General features: G+C 36.0%; 1 protein-coding gene across 1 annotated transcript in view; it reads right to left on the reverse strand.

Annotated features, from left to right (window-relative positions):
• The window catches only part of LOC145291908 (calmodulin-binding transcription activator 2-like), a 2,646,613-nt gene that overhangs the window by 2,183,326 nt on the left and 443,608 nt on the right, over positions 1–19,679 (reverse strand). The window contains exon 2 of the mRNA XM_080137770.1: positions 16,498–16,528. The gene's annotated coding sequence lies outside the window, so the exon portion shown is untranslated. The remainder of the gene's footprint in view (positions 1–16,497; positions 16,529–19,679) is intronic.

The raw sequence follows: 19,679 nt of genomic DNA on the forward strand, positions 1-19,679 counted from the left end.
ATATCCACTTAAAACAACGGACATAACCAAATATATATAGAAGAAGGCCACCAAGTTCGATAACTCTAACTTGAACAGCCAGGTCAAGAACGTAACAATCGTTCCAGAAACGTCCCCACGATACGAACAAACCAAGATAATCTCACCGGCAAACGATCACGTTACAGCAGGACGAAAGAAAAAAAAATTAAATAAAATGACCATGAAAAATAAATATATCAACGAATTATTTAATTTTTTAAAATTCGAGAATAAAAAAACTAAGTTCAGAAACCAATACTTAAATATTTTAGCAAATATCTTTTTATGTTCCTTTGATTGTATGCGTGACCATTTTCTAATGAAATACAACGACGCATAAAAACTGTACAAAATATATCTATTTATTCTGACTATGATATAAAATAGTCTTATGTTTTAGTGTTTTTTTTTTTTTCTGGTTCCAAAATTAAAAAGGGTGAAATGAATGTTCTTAGTGGAAGTGTTCCGTATAATATGTAATCATATCTGTGTAACAAAGCGCATATACGCGTATGAAAATATCAGCAGCAACTGAAGAATGAATGGCAAGCGATTGTATTAGCAGCAAGAGCAGTGTTTGGACACGTATGCTAATTGGCAATTGTGCGCGAGCTGACGTCTGAAGAAAAGGAAAAAAAAAAGGAAACCACCTAGTCAGGGGGAAACACCGTTGGTGCCGAAGGAGATAGACGCGTAAAGTGAAGAGAATGGTCTGGCTGTGACTAGCTTGCGGTCGGAAAAAAGAGAAATGCGTGCCAGGTTAGATGAACAAATGGCAACGAGAGACTGTTTAAGCTGGTGTTGAGACGGGGAGAAAGAAAAACGGTAATCATCGACTTATGTAAAAAAAGAAAGAAAATCCGAATCGGATTTATTTATATTATGTTTGTTTGTTCCTTTTCGACGGTGACAGATATCATGGGGGTCCGAGAGAGGTTTGAACTGTGACGAACACTGTTCGAGCACAACGGCCAGGTTACATCTGGTTATTTGGCTATTCTTTTGTGCCCGTGGGTCATTGGAATTGATAATACGTGTGAATTGTCGAATTGAGGTAGCTCTTGAGTTAGAAGCTCAGAAGATCCAAATGTACGTGTAGAGACTGTACTTAGACAATGTTACACCAAGGCGACGTGGATTCGATGGCTTCACTTCCTAACTGCTGAAACTTACTTTTTTTTTAACTTTTTATTTTCTTTTTCCATTCATGGTCTTTGATTTGATTGGTCGAAAGGAAGTTTCAGCATTTACTTTTTTTTTGCATATATTCTTTGTTTTGGATGGTTCACTGATTCTGATGAAAGCAATAGAAGAGAGAAGGACAGAGAGGAAAATAAAGCAAGGAAGTGGGGTTACAATCTGGTGAAACCAGGAGACATATTTCATCACCTTTTTACCGTTATTCTTATAGTAGTAGTAGTAGTAGTAGTCGTAGCGGTGGTAGTATTCCTTCTTTTGTTGTTTACTTGCCTCCTCACAAGGACCAGAGAAGGTCAGTTTTTAATGTGGGGGGGGGGAACCAGCTTCCCAAAAAAGTGCACTCTGGTTAGTAACAAAAATAAAAAATGCATCAGTCATGAAGGACTTCTCCTCCACCAACCGAGACTAAAATGTGAAGTGAAAAAAGCGAAGTGCAGCATCAAAACCGATATTACACTTTGATCCCAAAGGCCTTTTTCTTTTGCCACATTCCTATTCGGAATTCATATAATCTTCATAGTCGTATAAGTTGTGACTAAATAAGTTTAATTTTATTTTTTTTTTTAATTTGCCACTCTTGAATTTATAACTGGAATGTCTGCAGAGAGATGCAGCTTGAAATATCATTGAACTCCTGAAAGCAAGAACTTTTACTTATTATAGCATCAGGCGGAAAGATTGGAATGTTTTAAGATATCGACATATAAGATATAGATATGCAAGGGTATATACCTAATAAACAAAGCCATCAAACCAGACTTCTTAATCTGAAAGAAACCTTAAAAAACTGTTCTCATCATTGTCGTAACTGTCCCGAATGATTATGGGCTCAACAGAGTCGAACGCGAAAAAATAACTAAATATGAAAACCTGAAGAATAACTTAAAATGAACATGGTCGATGAAAAAAAAAAAAAAAAGAAATATCAGAGGGACAATTAGTTTAATGAAAAAAAAACTAGTGTTGTATTTACTCGTTTTCCTTATTTGGTCCTCACATTCCATGAGCGATATTTCTGCCAAAGAGGGAATAATTGCTGTTCTAGGTCAGAATCTATTCGATCTAACACTTATCGTTGCCAAAATTTGGATCTTATAGTAGTTATTTTTATGTATTTTACCTCCTTACCAATTATTTATCATTATATATTTGTAAATCTCGAAAATCAAGCATAAGTCTAAATGATATAGCTTCAAAATCACTTATTCAGTGGTTTATTGTATATTTATTCATCTTTGTGTAGTTTAAGAACATTTCCACAAGTATTCTTGAGTTGTGTTAATTCAGTCTTCGTGTTTTGTGATGAAAATGCCATTTCAAACTAAAGCTTGAGACACCAATAATGTGGGTATTATTAGTGAGGCAGTTATCTCAATATTCCATAAAGAATCTTTCACTTAGTGACACAAGCACCAAGTGAAAGAGTGTTTCAGCAATATAGGCCGTGCTAGTAATTAGGTCTGCTAAAAAATTTGTTAAATTTCCGTTTATGGCCTAACCAGCACTGGCCGCTTTAGAAATTGAAAAAAAAGTTTACAACATTTCTCTGTGTCCGATTTCAAATAAAACCTAAACATTTTTAGCATATATTTATATCAATATGCTTTTGATTGGATTATCTGGATTATTCGGACTATTGTTCTCATCTTGAGTGTTATTATCACAAAGTTTTGGTCCATGTAATCTCCGACCTTCTTTGGGTGTACCTTATCGAACCCGGGAATCTTTTTGTTAAACTCAGGAATCTGCATAGAATTTTGAAAAGAAATCCTTCATTCAATCCACAGGTGTAGCATATATTACAATTTATGCCCCCCCCACTCTTTCCTCATTGATAATTCATTTCCTTGTCGCTTTTGACTGGCAAGATTTCCGGTCCCTGCAACTTTAGGGGTCTCGTGAGGTACCTTATAAAAACCCTCGCATGAGTGCGGCCTGGGTCTTTTTCATCCTTTTTTTATCCAGAAGCTCAGTAGAACTTGCCCAACGCGGCAGTCACAGAAACTCAATCCCCTTCCTATCATTACCGACCTGATCTGAAGACTATTTGTGACGAACCCGAGACGGCAGCTACAAGTGAGCCATCATTTGTCACTGAATTCGTGCTTGGATTGCAACCAAGTTTGACACGAAAAGAGCCAGAGTTGAGGGACGCACATGTGCCAGTTGTTAATCGAACTTTCCACCCCAGATAAATTCTCACGAAGCACGTTCTTTGCAAATCTTTTTTTCTGTACAATTAACTGTTTGTTCACACTGTAAAATTGTATTTATTGTACCCATCTGTCGTGTTCCTTCTCACAAACCAACTATCACCATAATCTGTTTCAGAGTTTATCCTCGATTTGTTACCGCATTCTCACGTGTGAGAATTGAACTTTTTCCCGGGGTAAAATTAATCCCAATATATGCTCTCGTTCCATCAGTCATAGCCAAAGAGGAGTTTTAACTAATTCACAATTGTACTTTTAATATCGCCCGCACTGGAGATTAAACCTTCAACCTCCAGAAGTGCATCATTTAGAATTGAATTTTACTTAGTATTTTATCCGTTTCACTATTGGTTCTTGTCGACGTTGTTCGAATAACATTCAAGATGGAAACAAGTTTGAATAATCCAAATAATACAAATTATCAATCCTCAAAAATTCAGTACTCCCTCCTTTCTTTTCACATATAAGCTATCGACATCACTCTGTAGGTGAATTGCTCCATTTATTGTCATTGTTTTCTTGTCTTTTTGTCCATATCTTTTCAGCTCATTTTCTTTCCTTTGAATAATACCTATCCTATATTGAAATATAGCCACTGCCCATGTATTTACTGGTGACATTTTGTTTTTTCCTATACCCTAGAACTAGCCGTAGTCTTCTCTTGTATTCTTTTCCTATTATTTCTTACATTTCAGCTTCTTTTATTTTATCTAATTCCATAATTCCTAAGTAGGTGTATTCTTCTTCTTGAATCTCTTTTATCATTTCCCAATTCCATGACTTTATTCTTTCACTTTCGACAATTTTTTTCTCTGTTCAATTTCAGGGCACCAGACTTCTTCATGCCAAACTCCATACCTATGTAATTACTGAAAATCTGAACAACTCTCGCAAGCGTACTTAATTGGTCTTCATTCTTTGCATACAATTTCAAGTCTTCCTTAAATGATAATAAAAAAAACATCATCATCATCATCATTAAAATATGTAAAATCATGAGCGCTAAAATCTGTGTTGAATTCGATGTAAAACTGATTCAACTAGTATTTATATGTATATGTATAAAATATGTATAAATATTTACCCATTTTCAAAAACGTCTTCTCTTTATCCTGAAATGGGTAAAGCGATACCAGTTAATTTTCAATTTCTCTTGTATATTGCATTTCATCTTCAGCCATCAGACGATCTCATTTTCTAAAATGTGTATGTAAGATGATAACGTACATACAAAGCAAATGCTTGGAGGATGATGATGTGGCGACTGAATGGCGGGGTGATTCCTATAAACGCTAAAAAGGAAATGGTTCTAATTGCTATACTCTTTCTTCCTTAGCTTTGTTGGAATTCGCTTTCCTTCTCAACTCCTCCCCCAAGCAAGGAAGTTTTCACGGGAACGTGTGAACTCAATGTATTTTCAACTAATGAAAATCGTTTCAAGCCCCCAAAACGTAACAAACTTAGAAAATCTTATAAGATTTGGTTAATAAAATCAGTTTCCCCAGAATTCTCAAGCATTTCAGAATGTCTAGCCAACATCCATCGCCCAAGCCGTGCCTTTGACCGGTGGGGAGGTGAAAATAACTCAATGACTCACATACCAGCTTTCTCCATCTCGCACACACATTCTTACATATGAGTAAGAGTCAGATGAATAGAAAAGAATTGCTATCCACTCAAGCACAGTAACAAGAATAAAATAAACCAACACACGCACACACACACACACACGCACACTCACGCACACACACGCACACACACACACACACACACACACACACACACACGACAAAGGAAATACTAAAGCATTCCATATATCGTCTCTCATCAAGATGGTGTATTCAATGCAACTTTAGTTTGAATATATAGATTAGACAAAAGACATAGACATTTTTTATTAGTAATATATTTCCGTATTTGTATATTCCATTGAATGTTACTCTCATAAATATTGATCTTTCATTCCATAAAAAAAAAAAAAAAAACGGATGTGTATTCTTGAGGAAACTGCATTTTTCTTCTCGCACGAATTTCTTGTTCTTTCATTTGGAAGCTAACCTACATTTTGCAATTTTATTTCTTCGCATGGATTTATTACTCGTAAAAACAGAAGCTGAAAGTTGACCAGAAACTAATGCTTCAAGCAGAGTCAGGGTGGTTGGAGGGATGGATTACATGGTAAGTGAGATGAGAATAAGTAGTTGCGCTGGATAAGATATCGACTGTTTAACTGCTCTTATTTTCCGTCAGAATAAAAACTCATGGACGCGCATTCAAACTTTGATTCAAGTCTTTGAATTAGTCGTGGTTCAATTAACATTAAGTGAAACTTTCGCTATTGCTTTCAGGTCAAAGGTCGGAGGAAGCAATTATAGACGGCATAGAAACTGTTTAGTTTTAGTGCCCCCCCTTTCCCTCGAATAAATTTGCTCACAACCTAATTATAATTATAATAACTACATAATAGTTTCTTTTTTTCACTTGCCACCTCATGAACACAATATATAGATGAGATGCGTTTAAAAAGTAATGGGATTTGAGTCACAAACAATTTACTTCAATTATTATTTTTTTACTTGGAGGTCACCGTTTATCAAAGTCCAAATGCCATTCGAGGATAAAATAAGGGTCAATGAGTGACAGGTAGACGGTGAGTCAACACCATGATAATTAATAATGGTGGAACTTCGGTAGGGGTTAATTATTTAAGAGAACGGTTCAACAAGAACTTGTTTACATTAGACTTGAAAACGATCATGTTATAGTCAGATCTGAAGCAGACCCACGGTATTGTGTTCCACAGACGGACAGTTCTAGGAAAGAAATTTTGCTCATGGAATTTTCATTTGCTTTTAAGTACAGATAGAGGATAAAGGAAATTATTGACAGTTGTTGTAGCTAGATGAGTGTTTGTTGTGACTGTTTTATGTGGGAGGGGACAAATTCTATCATATATAAATAGTGTCACTGCTGACAACAAAGTTCGAACTTGATAATAATATGAACAGAGACACTGAGCCACTGATTGGATAGATTCATTACAGGTTTGGCTATTGTTTTAAAGCAGATATTGAAATTAAGTGCCACCTGTTCCAGGGTGGATCAATATGTGCTTGTACTTGGAACGTCTATCATTTTGGGCCAGATTGAACCAGTTTCCTTACAAGTATATACAGCGTCTCTGACAATCGCAGCACGTGCTTTCAATGATTCTGAGCTAAGTCACATGATTTGAACAAGTATATTGAGGACATTGCAGCAAAGAAGGTGGGTTCTCTCTACTGTGCTAGAAAATTGTTCACATGGAGAGAGCATCCTATATCTTTAGCAAAGCAACAATTCACCCATGCATGAAGTATTGTTGCCGCATCTGGGCTGGTGCATCTACCACTAGTCTCTCACTCTTAGATAAAGTAAAAAAAAATTTTTTTTTAAAGACGAGTCTCAAATCTAATAGGTACGGCACCATCGGCCAAATCTTCAACCTGTGTCCCATCGTCGCAATGTTGCATCTCTGTGCCTGTTTTACAAGTACTTGAGTGGAATGTGTTTTGATGAATTCATAGCAATTGTGCCCCCTTGACGTACATACCCCCGACTAACCCAACAGGTAGCAAAATCCCACTCCTTCACTGTTGAGGTCCCTAGATGCAAAAAAGCCTTCTATTCTAATGGTTTCTTCCTTCTTACTGCTAGACTATGAAATTCCCTCCCTGTTTTCTGCTTCCCTGACGGCACTAACATGCAGAAGCTTAAATGTAATGTGAACAGACATCTCGCTTCTCAACTATCATCATTCCCCTTTTAGGCACAGTCCCAAATAGTAGCCGTTACGTTCCAAGTGGCACTATGTCTTGTTTGAGGTGAATAAGAGTAAAAAAGAAATAGTTTGCCAATTCCAATTTCATAGTTGAAGACCAATTACTTGTGAGTCAGATAGCGCCACCAGGTCACCTTTGATTGGTACTGCCCAGATCTTCAACTAGTCACCAGCACGTTTGTACCAACCAGGTTGAGAAAATGAGAACAATTTCATTGTAGGTAAACTCTCCCTGTGGGTGCCAAGCTGCATGCCCAACCCATCAGGAATGGCATTAAATCCAGTAACTTTTTGGAAAAGTCTTTATGTTTTAAGTTCTTTATATCCTTAAATATTTATTCATATTATTTGGTTTGATCTTAACCCTTTTCAAGTTATTTAATGTCGAATACGGTCATTTTGGTAATTCTTTTATGTTTTAAGTCTTTATGTCTCAAATATTTATTCGTGGTATTTGGTTTGGTTGTTTTGTAAAAGGAAAACTGTTTTCGTTTTTGGTTTTGCAGAATATGATTAAGTTTTGCAAAGAGAAAAACAATAACATCAATATTTGGTGCATTTTAGGTCAGGAAGCCTGATCTGATGATAGTAGTAGTAGTAGTAGTAGTAGTAGTAGTAGTAACGTGATATAACATGGTTTTCTTAGCATCGTGCATCATTTCGAAACACATATTTGAGCTTCCAAAATTTCATATTTCTTGTAGATTTTCTTTTCTTTTGTCAATTTCCGTTCAGATTTTTCATTTCATTTTTTTTCTCTTTAATTTTCAATCAAAAGGAAACATTTTTGCCAATAAAAATGAGAACGTCAAAGAACTGGCAAATAATTTTTTTATTATTAAAAAAAAAGAAAGTAAAATAAAGTCATATGGCAGAACCAAAAATATTAGAAGGTTGCAAAACGTTCCTTAAAGGCCACACTCTCGTAGCAACAATTGATGACGGACAACGGACAGCTCCGTGACCCATTAACTTACTTAATTTCAAACTAAGTGGTTTTGATTATTGTCACTGAAGCATAACAACCTTGTGAAAATTGGCCTTTCCTTTCGAATTGCCGCCATCTTTTTATTCTTCTTGCTAATTGAGGTCAGATATAAGCAATTCTTCACTTCTTAAACCAATGACCATAAAAAAACTAATTATAACCTTGCAATCTAATAAGATAAGGTATTTTTATTTATATATTCACCTATTTTTTTATATTTATTTTTTTGTTATTTTCGTCCCAGCTTTGTTGCCAAGTTTCGTATTCAAAAAAGGTCAGCAACTGAATGTGGAGAAGCCTTAATTTGAGTGACATACGTCATAAACCTTAAGAGATAATATGAAACAGATTAATTTGTACCATCAGTATACACAGCAAACATTGACAGCTTTCAAGTACATGAATTGAAAGCCGGGAAGGGTGGGGGGCATAATGAGTTCCTATTTTCTACCCCCCCCCTCTCGCGCGTATTAATTCGTGTATGCCCTGTTCCAAGTTAAAAAAGGGCTGCCAAATTTCTTGAGTGGTTGCCTGTCGTTTTCAAGTGCTAACATTGGCAATTGTTCCGCTGCTGCTCTGAGTTGTTTAACAGATTATTAGGTGCCCCATTAAACATCAGCCCTCTTTACTTGCTTCTTACCTGTACCTCTATTTCTAAGCCTTCACAAGTGCACCCCCGCCGCCTACCTTATACCAAAAAAGAAATAGCAGATTGTGCGTTTTTTTATTTTTTTATTTTTTTTTTTATTATTTGAATGGTAACCAATTCAAAGACTTGGCTTTCAGATTAGGATCAAATGAAACGTTTTTATTTATTTTCAATACATTTTTTGGAGCGACTTGGGCAATTTAAGTAGGACGACCTCTGGAGTGAATGTGGTATTATGGTGATTGATGAGTGATGGTTCTAGCTAAGAATAGAGTAGACATTGTTTAGTTATGGTGACCAAGGATAACCAAAGACGCCAATTTTTTTCCTACACTTTTGAATAGTCTTGTGTTCAATTTTATTAAAATATGATTTTTAAATATTTTCTGCAAATAAATTTTTCAAAGTATAGTATCTGTTCATGCTTACATTTATAAAACAAATAAAAATTTTCAACATTTTTTGAATACTGGGTCACCACTTATCAAGGTCCAAAAGCCACTTGAGGATAACGAATGTCAGGTAGTCGGTGAGAAATTATCCTGGTAATGGTGGAAACCGGGTAAGATTTAATTATTTAAGGAAACGACTCAACAAGAATTCTTTACATTTTACTTGAAAACGGCCTTGTTATAGTCAGGTGGGAAACATGCATGTGGTATTGTGTTCCACAGATGTATAGTTCGAGGAAAGAAACTTTGCTCATGAAATTTTCGTTTAGTTTTAGGCACAGATAGAAAATAAAGGAAATTGTTAACAGTTGTAGCTGGACTAGTGTTTGTTATGAATATTTTATAAGGGGAGGGGGACCATAGATTGAAGTTCAGTCGAGCACTTGCCATGAAAATAAGGATAGAGCAGATATAGACTTGCAATGTATTTTCTTTTTAAAAACAAATAGGTAATAGGGTAGAATAGGTATTAGCCACTAGATTTCAAAGCCGGTTTTGTATTTTTATATTTTACGTAGGATCACTCCCGATAGCAACAATTATGATGACCTTGCGCCTAATTTGTTTAAAATTAAAATAATAACTTTTATATTTTTTTGCAAATAAATAATTCAAAGTGTAGTATCTGTACTATTATTGATCGATGGAGGACATATCTTTTTAGACTGAGACAATTTTTTTTTTTTTGTCTCAATCCAGAGTGCCTCTTTTGAGGAAATAGATTTTCCTACATTAAAAGCAACAACTTTGTGTTTAACTCTGCCTTAGAAATGGGTTTTGGAGTGATATTTTCACAAGGTTTTTTACCGATGTAACCTCCGACCTTCTGTAGGTGTATCTTGTCAAACTTCGGAATCTTTATGCCAAACTCGAAAATCTGCATGAAATTTCGAACGGAAGCCTTTATTTAATCCACACAGAGTAGCATGCTCTCGTTCCTTCAGCCATGACCTGGTAGAAGCCCTAAGTAATTCACAATTGTATTTTTTTTTTATTGCCCGCATTGAGGATTGAACCTTCAACCTCAAGAAGAGTATTACTTACAACTTAATTTTACCAAGTACTTTATCCACGGGTCCTTATGTGCAGATTCCCAAGTTCAATAGAAAGATTCTCGTGTTCAACAAATTACACTTGAAAAAGGTCAAGGTTACATTGACTGAAATGTTGTGAAAATAACACTCAAGATGAGAACAATAGTTTGAATAATTAAAATAATACGAATTATCAATCCTCATCTCAAAAATTCGGAAACAATCTATTCGTAAAATAGATAATAATAAAAACACAATAATGTATAAGTAACGTAGTCGTAAGAAAGACACAGACAGACGAGAAGGAGTCACACAATTTTATTGGGGTAGAAATAAATGAAAAGAAATAAAATTGTAAAATATAGGTTAGCTTCCATTTTAAAGAACAAGAAATACATGCAAGAAGAGGAATACACATCCGAGTTTCTTTTTCTTTTTTTTTTTTTAATGAAATGAAAGATCAATACGAGAATAACATTCATTGGAATATATGTATATCTATATTATATTTCTCTTAGTTTGTCTATCTGTCCGTTCCATTTTTTCTTAGAAATTACTAGGCCGATCTTTTTTATGATAAGGTGCATCGAATTAAGTATTATGGTATTCGTTCGATGCACAGTTAGGGATTAATAGGCATTAGTCACCACAATACCACATTTACTCTGGAAGGAAACTACTGAGCCAACTCTGGTTGGAAAGTTTGTATAGGCCTTTGATATAATAAAGCACAGTGAACTAAATATTATGGTCTCCATTTGATGCACAATGAGGAATTCATTGGGCTTAGTATTTAATGAAAAAACTGAGCACAAATTTAATCATATTTAACCATCAATTTGGCATAAAGCATTCATTCTAAGTTAACAGGCTATAACTTTTGCCTGTTTTTAACGGGCTAAAAATTCTTGTCATTTTTATATAAAACAATGAAATTTTCCTTTTTCTATTTTGGTTTTATTATCCCGGCATTGCCAGGTTGTTCCACTAGTTATATATAAAATAAAATAAGATTTGCTTCAGTATCATTGACTGGAATAGATTTATAATCAGAAGTTAGATAAAAACACTGTTAAGTTAGTATGATAAGGCAAATATTAATTTGTGTTGAAAATTATTTTTTTATTTCGAAATTTTTATATTCAATTCAATCTACAGATTCTGCTCGGAGTAATAATTTCATGTGGAGGGTTGGAAGAAGTAACCCTCTTTTAGTCGCAAGTTCTCTAACTGTTACCATAATCCCAGATTCAAATATTTAGTAAGAAATATGTTTTCCAATGCACCATTTACTTAGCAGTAAATTAATAATATCAAAAGACATTTTCTTTTCTTTCATAAATATGTTTTTATTTTAATAATCTTATATGTATTAAAACTTTATTTCTCTCTTTTTTTATTTAACTGCATTTTATGGAACCTATTCTTCAGACAAAATTATTTTCAAGCACAAATATTCATTATCGTTTGTTCAAAAAACAATACAAAACAATAAATTACAGGTATGCAATACATATTTCCAATAACATTTGTTTTCATAATAAAATTATCTGATTTATTGGTATTTTCCAAATCTTTCTTTTAAAATTTAAATTAGTGATGGGACGATTTCAATATTTTTCCTGATCCCATTACAATTATCGATTCGGATTCTTTTAAAACTTCGAAATATTTTGCTACAGAATTGTTGCTTTTTCTTTACTTTTCGAGTTACCATAAAAATCCATGTAATATCTGCATGTATATAAACGTAAAAATAAATTTGTGGATGGTTTAGATCGTAGTTTTACTGATAGTTAATTAATTAATTAATAAAATAGTTAATTAATTAATTAATAAAATAAAAAAAGAGTAAGACTAAAATCACATTATCTCCTCCCTAACAAGCCCTCTTACAAACATAGACGCTTACACTGCATGAACTTCACCCACCCCCTTTATCCATTAACAAGTAAATAGCATGTCCCTAAATCACTTTGAGGAGTGTAACTAATCAGTAGAGATATAATCCCCCACAAATTAACCCAGTAACACTAACAACGCGGGGTCGCAGAAATACCTGGATTAGAACCTAGGCGCGGAGAAAACCCTCTCAGGGCTGACGGACCCAGTAGGTCTTCCCAGATCATCCGTCTAGGAGAAGGAAAACTCTGAAACTAAACCAAAGGGGAGAGAGGCCTCTTCAGTCTTGGATGACAACCTTCCTAGAGCTGGTGACTCAAACAAATTCACCGGTTTGCAAACCTAAATTGCTTAAGGAGTAGATAGGCTCTGTCTATCGCCCGGCTTCCATACTCCTTCTTTGCCTATTAGTCAAGCGCAGAGACACTATCTCAGTGATTCGACAGAAACACCCAGCGGTAGATCTTGTTTCCTGGCTAGGGCAATGAACGCCGTTCTTCCCCATTCCCAGCATGCCCCACCCCTAAAACTGAACATTTGGGAGTGCTTGAGTATAAGATATGCCTGAGCGATTAAATTGGGTTGACCTTCTTCTAAAGGGTTGAGGGTACCGGATTGACAGTTCCTGGCTGCTGTTCCCGACTGGTAGTACAGGAGCCCTAACTCTTTGGTAGCACTTAGAGCGGCTGCTCCATCAACAGTTGAATAATATCGGGTTGTTTGCAGTGCCATGACGCGCATGGAAAGGGACCCTGCACTCATCCCCGGTGGGCTTTCCTGAGGCCACAATCCTAATTGGAGAAAGGTCAGCTGATGGTCTACTTGTGATGCATGTCTGAAGCTCCGCATAACCTCTTGTTTAGCTCCCCCTTACCGAAACTCTTAAAAAAAAAAATATGACGACAGTACAATCTAAAAATAAGCTTAAACCAGGATTAGGGACAAACAAATTCAACTTGCCTCCTCCCTTGAGGCTCTCATTCACAAATATCCGTGGGCTTAGAACTAACTTAGCTGATGTTGAAGCATTTCTCTTAACAAATACCCCGGATATCTTAGCACTAAGTGAGACTAACCTACACTCCTCCATTCCCTCTAACCACTTTAACATGCCTGGATATCTCCCACTCTGCCGTAAGGACTCTGACAGACATATGCACGGACTTGGAGTTTACATTCGTAATACCCTTCCCTTGACTAGAGAAACAAACCTAGAAACAGATGATCAAGCCTTTATGTGCTTTAGACTAAACGTGCAACACAGTATTAGCTACTATTATTTTCTCTACCGCTCTCCCTCGACTCAGGACTGCTCCATAATAAACAAAGTATCTGACAGCATAGACACGGCACTGTCCCTCGACACTAGCGCACAAATACATGTGTTTGGTGACTTTAATGTCCACCACAAAAACTGGCTTGGATTCTCTACTCACACAGATGCAGCGGGCAGCACAACCCATAGCTTCGCTATATCTCACTTCCTATCACAAATTGTTACGTTTCCAACCCGTTTCCCTGACCAGGAAGAACAACACGCATCACTTCTAGATCTGTTTTTGACCACAGTTCCCGATGACTGCATAACGAAGGCCCACAGCCCACTCGGGAACGCTAATCATGCAGTGATAATGGTTGAAATCGCCCTAAACTCTAGACCCAAAACTGAAGAGCCAGTGCTCAAAACAACGAGATATTATAATAAGGCTGACTGGGAAGCCATCAGGGAACTAATTAGAGATGCTCCATGGAAAAATATTTTCTCTCTCCCTGCTGAACAATGTGCAAACGAGACCACTGACTGGTTCAAAACTGCAATCGAAGCGCATGTTCCCATGCGGAAATTTTATAGTAAGCCCCACTCTCCCCAATGGTTTACATCGACTTGTGCAACTGCCATTACTCAAAAGCAGCATGCATACCGTAGGTTTAACCGACATAAGTCCAGTTCAAACAGACTGAAGTATATAGAAGCTAGAAATAACGTTAAGAAAGAAATAGCGACAGCTAAGAGAGAATTTACGGAAACCACTAAAAAGCGCATCGAAGCACAAAAACTAGGAACTCGAGACTTCTGGAAAATCTACAACAGTGTAGTAAATAATGGGCAATCAACAATTCCCCCACTAACCAACAATCACGAGGTTGTCTCCTCAGCAACCGACAAGGCTAACATGCTTGCCAGTCGGTTTGCCTCAAACTCCACACTGGACCCTTCCAACCACCCCCTACCTGACTTTCCTATGCGGACAGACGCCACACTAGACGATCTGAAAACCACCCCTTCTCAGGTGCATGCTATCATAAAAAACCTTGACACCTCAAAAGCATGTGGACCCGATCTTATCCCAGCTGTGCTATTAAAAAAGTGCTCAGCCGAAGTAGCTCCAGTTCTCTCCAAACTCTACAACAAATGTCTTAATGAAGCTTGCTTTCCGGGCTGTTGGAAAACTGCTTCTGTTGTACCAGTATTCAAGAATTCTGGCGAAAGGACAGACCCATCAAACTATCGCCCCATTAGCCTCTTCCCACTTTTTGCCAAAATATTTGAGACCATAATTAACCATGCTCTAGTCCATCATCTTACAGATGCTAAACTACTGACTGACAAACAATATGGATTTAGACAAGCCCGTTCCACAGCAGATATCCTCACTGTGATCTCTGAACGTATATACCATTCACTGGACAAAGCGGGGGAAGGCAAAGCGGTAGCTCTAGATATATCTAAGGCTTTTGACAGGGTATGGCATGAGGGTCTCCTCAGTAAAATCAGATCATACGGTATCACTGGTAGAATACTTAACATAATTAAATCCTTCTTAGATAAGAGAAAAATCCAGGTAGTCCTCGACGGTCGCACATCTAAACAATATAATATAAATGCGGGAGTGCCCCAGGGTTCTATCCTTGGACCTCTATTGTTCATGATATTCATAAATGACCTCCCCGACAACATTGCCTCTGAGATGGGTATATATGCTGATGACACTACACTCTATGGCAGGCACGACAGGAAGACGAATGAACACATTTCTAAAGAAATGGCAAAAACACTAGAGGAAGACCTCCAATCTGTAGTGGAATGGGGACAAAAGTGGTTGGTCGCGTTCAATGCTGCCAAGACTAAACTAGTTTCATTCAATAATTACAAGAAACCCTCTCTACCACCCATAGCAATGGCCAACGACTCTTTATCTGAGAGTCCATCTTTCAAACTCCTTGGCCTAACGTTCACAGGAAACATGAGTTGGAACAATTACATTGAAGGCATTGCCAGGGCCGCTGCAAGAAAGGTAGGCTCTCTCTACCGTGCTAGAAAACTACTAACACCCGAAAGTATCCTGTACCTCTATAAGGCCACCATTCGCCCATGTATGGAGTATTGCTGCCACATCTGGGCTGGTGCATCTGCTACTAGTCTCTCGCTCCTTGACAAGGTTCAAAAGAGAGTCGCAAACCTGATAGGCCCTGAACTGGCATCTAAGCTTCAGCCTCTGTCCCATCGACGAAATGTTGCATCCCTCTGCCTTTTCTACAAGTATTTTAGTGGTGAATGCTCTGACGAACTGCAATCACTTGTGCCCCCACGACGCGAGCACCCTCGACAAACCCGACAAGCTACTAGATCCCACCCCCACACTGTAGAGGTCCCTAGATGTAAAAGATCTTTTTACTCCAATAGTTTCTTCCCCAGAACCGCAAGACTCTGGAATTCCATTCCAGGTCCCTGCTTCCCCAACAGTACTGACATGCAGAAGTTCAAGTGTAACGTGAACCGACACCTTTCTGCCCAAATCCCTACATAGTAGCCCAGTAGTTGTTGCCCCTGATAGTAGCCCCCTACACCAAAGTGGCAATTTGCCTTGTTTGGGGTGAAAATGTAATAAAAAAAAAAAATTTTTAAAAGTGTAAAATCAATAAATATTTATTGCTGTTATTATTAATACTAGCTAAGGAAAATTAAGTTTTGAACAAAAACAAACAAACAAACAATAAAACAAAACAATAAAAGAATTGTTTTGTTTTTTGTTTTTTGGTTTTTGGTTTTTGGCATCAGAGAAAAAACACAGATATTTCTGATTCTGATGCTCACAGAATTCCAATTTTCCGATTCCCAATTCCGATTAATCGTCCTAGCACTACTGAAAATATATTTAACCTAAACTAAACCTAGACAAAATAAATCATAAAATTGTTGCAAATAAAATGTCTTACCTCAAAAAAGGCTTTATGCTCCGTGTGCTATCTGCAAAAGAAAAAAAGAAAGAAGACAATTGGAATTGACAATGAAAAGATGGGAACTGATATATATCGCGAAAGGTATATATTCGTTTCAAGTAGTTGAGTGTTTTTGGCTACTATTTGTGTAATAATCTAGTAATCGAGTATTCATGGTCGGATCTTAAGTGTGAGGCCTTCAGCATATCTTTTGCTGTTTTTCCTAAGCTGTTCTGCCAATCGGTATTTACGGCCAAAATATCCAATCAAGTTCTTTTTAGGAGGAACCCGGATGTACTCATGTTTATTACACCAGGAACGTTGGATGTGCCAATTATCATCCCTCCCTTTTGTATGAGGGTTTATCTACAATTGATTCGTAGTCAGATGTTGTTTTATCTAAATCTTTGTTGTGTTTTATGATCTACTCATTTTTACCAACTTTTTGAGCCTTTTAATATTGTTTGGTTATTCGGAAAATACGGAATGATTTTCTTGACATACTTTTTGTAATAATTTCATTAAAAAAAACAAGCTGAGCATGTGGGATCTTTGTCCATGAGTGAAAAATGTACTTTTACCATGACTAATGATTGTGCAAAATTTCAAAACAACTGAGAAAATTGCGAACAAACAAACGGACGAACGATTTAGCGATAATTTTAATGCCCCTAGAAAGGCAACCATAGTTATTTCGGAAAATCCGTTCTGGCAAAAATTTATATTCACCATGACTAATGTTTGTACAAAATGTTAAAAAGCAAAAATTTAAAAGAAATTAAAAAAAAGGCGTGATTATTGAAAAAAAAAAGTGCGAACAACTAAGCAAACGAACGGAAAAAAGGAAGTGAATTATTAGGTCCAATCCTTCCTTTGTCGGGGTGGGTGGGTGGGGGGGAAACAAAAACCAACAAACTTTGTTATAATTCTTGTGCACGTGACTTTCCTGTTTAAAATACGTGTTCTTTTTATTTATGCGCGTTTGGCCTCTTGTCTTGTGGTTTCTACTGTAAAATTCAGTTTCATAAAGCCTTGAAAAGGTCTTCCTACTTTCGTCTTCATTATACTACACTTTTATATGGTTGATTTAGTTTAGTATAGTTTTGCGGTGATTTATAGAAAAAAAAACTTTTCACATGCTTGCTAAGTTGTGTCTACTCTCTAAAAAGTTTACAATAATTTAATTCAAAATATAATTTTGAAATATATGAACCCTAACAAATATAAACAATAAATGGATCAACCTTTACATTGTCTATGACACGAAGATGTAAAGGAAGGCACCACTTCTTTTGCTAGACTTATCCACTTCCGCTTGATCCTCATCTTATAATGCTGAGAGTTTAGTAAGGAGGCATAAAGTACCATTTTTTTCATCTTTGGTATGACTTAACCTAAGACTGAACATCACTCCTCCAGCCCACTAGCGAACGCTCACCATTTTGACAAATGGATTAGTTTATAATAATACTTAATAGCAAAGATATCAAAGTTAAAGTGCTGACACTTTTATTGCATCGATTTAAACCTGATGACAATGCTTCACAAATAGCCACCAATATTAATAGAGCCTGGTAAAAAAGAGTTCACGGATGATTGGAGGGTGCGAGCATTCTTTCAGAAATTTCATAATGATAACAATAGCTTTAAAGATAAAGAAGGTAATGGGCGACCATGCACTCCTAATAATGAATATTTAAAATCAATTATTGAACAAAACCAACGCCAAAATGTAATAGAAATATCGAAGGTACTTGATGTCAATATTTCAATGGTACCCGATAGCATATATCTCTCTATATATAAAAATGTAATTCTTGGTTCGTTCAAAGTCGATAGAACCATATTTCTACATTACCAATTTAATTGAAATTTTCAGAAAATTTATCTGTAAAGTCAAGGAATGTTTGCATGTTATTAAAATAAATTAAGATCGCAAATTATAAAAATATATTAAATCAAATAAAAATATTTTTTATTGTAACTACGAGACTGTTCGCCATTTCATTTCCGGTAGAAATTAGCCTTTCACGTGCACCACACGTGAACGACTTTCGAATTACAGTATTTAACTATCTAATTAATAGATAGGTAAAAAAAAAAATCCCTATTTTTTAAATTATATACATATATTTTTTTTGTACTTTAACCTTACAATTGAATAAAAAAAAACATATCATAAAACTTTAATTAAACTTGGATTTAAAAAATAGGGCGGATCGGTAAGTGCACTAGTATCATTTGTTTATCTTATTTTTTAATTTTTAAAAGCTTTCCTTGCGAAGCCTACCTAAAATAAATTTGTCTAATTCTTAATTTCTTATTTTATTGGGGGGGGGAGAAGGTAAATATGAAGAATTACTCCACCCTCGAAAATTCCTTTAAAATTACTACTCTTATAGGTATTCGGGGTCACTGAAAATGAAAATAACGTTTATAATTAAGGCAAACGAGTCGTTTCCAAGATATGAAAAATGTTAGTTTAAAAAAGTGGAGGATCACTTTTCCATAATAATTTAACGTAAAATGATCACCCACTTTGTGGCCACGATTTTTTTGGGGGAGGGCTTTCTTTCTACCCTTGGAAAATCCTTTAAAATTACCTGTTTAAATTGCAAAATGCAAAAGAAATCAAACAAAAAACTTTTTAGCTAAGAAACACACAGAAAATTTTTTTAAAAATAGCATCCATTTTTTTCTATCGAATTCATTTGCTGTTTTTATTGAAAACTATTTTCTCCCGGATTTTTGATAAAATTTTCCATGAAGGGCCGTGCGTCTTACGTTCGTATATAAGAAAAACATTTTTTGTAGATTTCGGTGTGCTAAAAACGAATCTGCAAACTGTTTCCGTCGCAAAAAAATAGTTTTTATGATATGAAGAAATTACTTTTTCGAAAAGTAGGCGATCACTTTTCCATGTAAATTTAACAACCACTTTCTAGCCACCTGAGAGAGGGAGGGATTTTTTCCGATGTTTATTGGCTAAACAGCTTTTGTTTATGCTCGCGCGTAGCATAAACAAAGGCTACGGCTGTGAAAGGGAAAATAGTCCCAGAGTTCAGGGGTTATTACCATGCAAAAGAAATCAAACAAAAAACTTTTTAGTCAAGAAACACACAGAAAAATGCCCCTCTCTCAGGTGGTCAGAAAGTGGGTGCTCATTCTTAGTTAAATTT

The sequence above is a fragment of the Euprymna scolopes genome, chromosome 2 (assembly GCF_053919585.1).
Source record: "Euprymna scolopes isolate OS-2025 chromosome 2, ASM5391958v1, whole genome shotgun sequence".
NCBI classification, from domain to species: Eukaryota; Metazoa; Mollusca; class Cephalopoda; order Sepiida; family Sepiolidae; genus Euprymna; species Euprymna scolopes.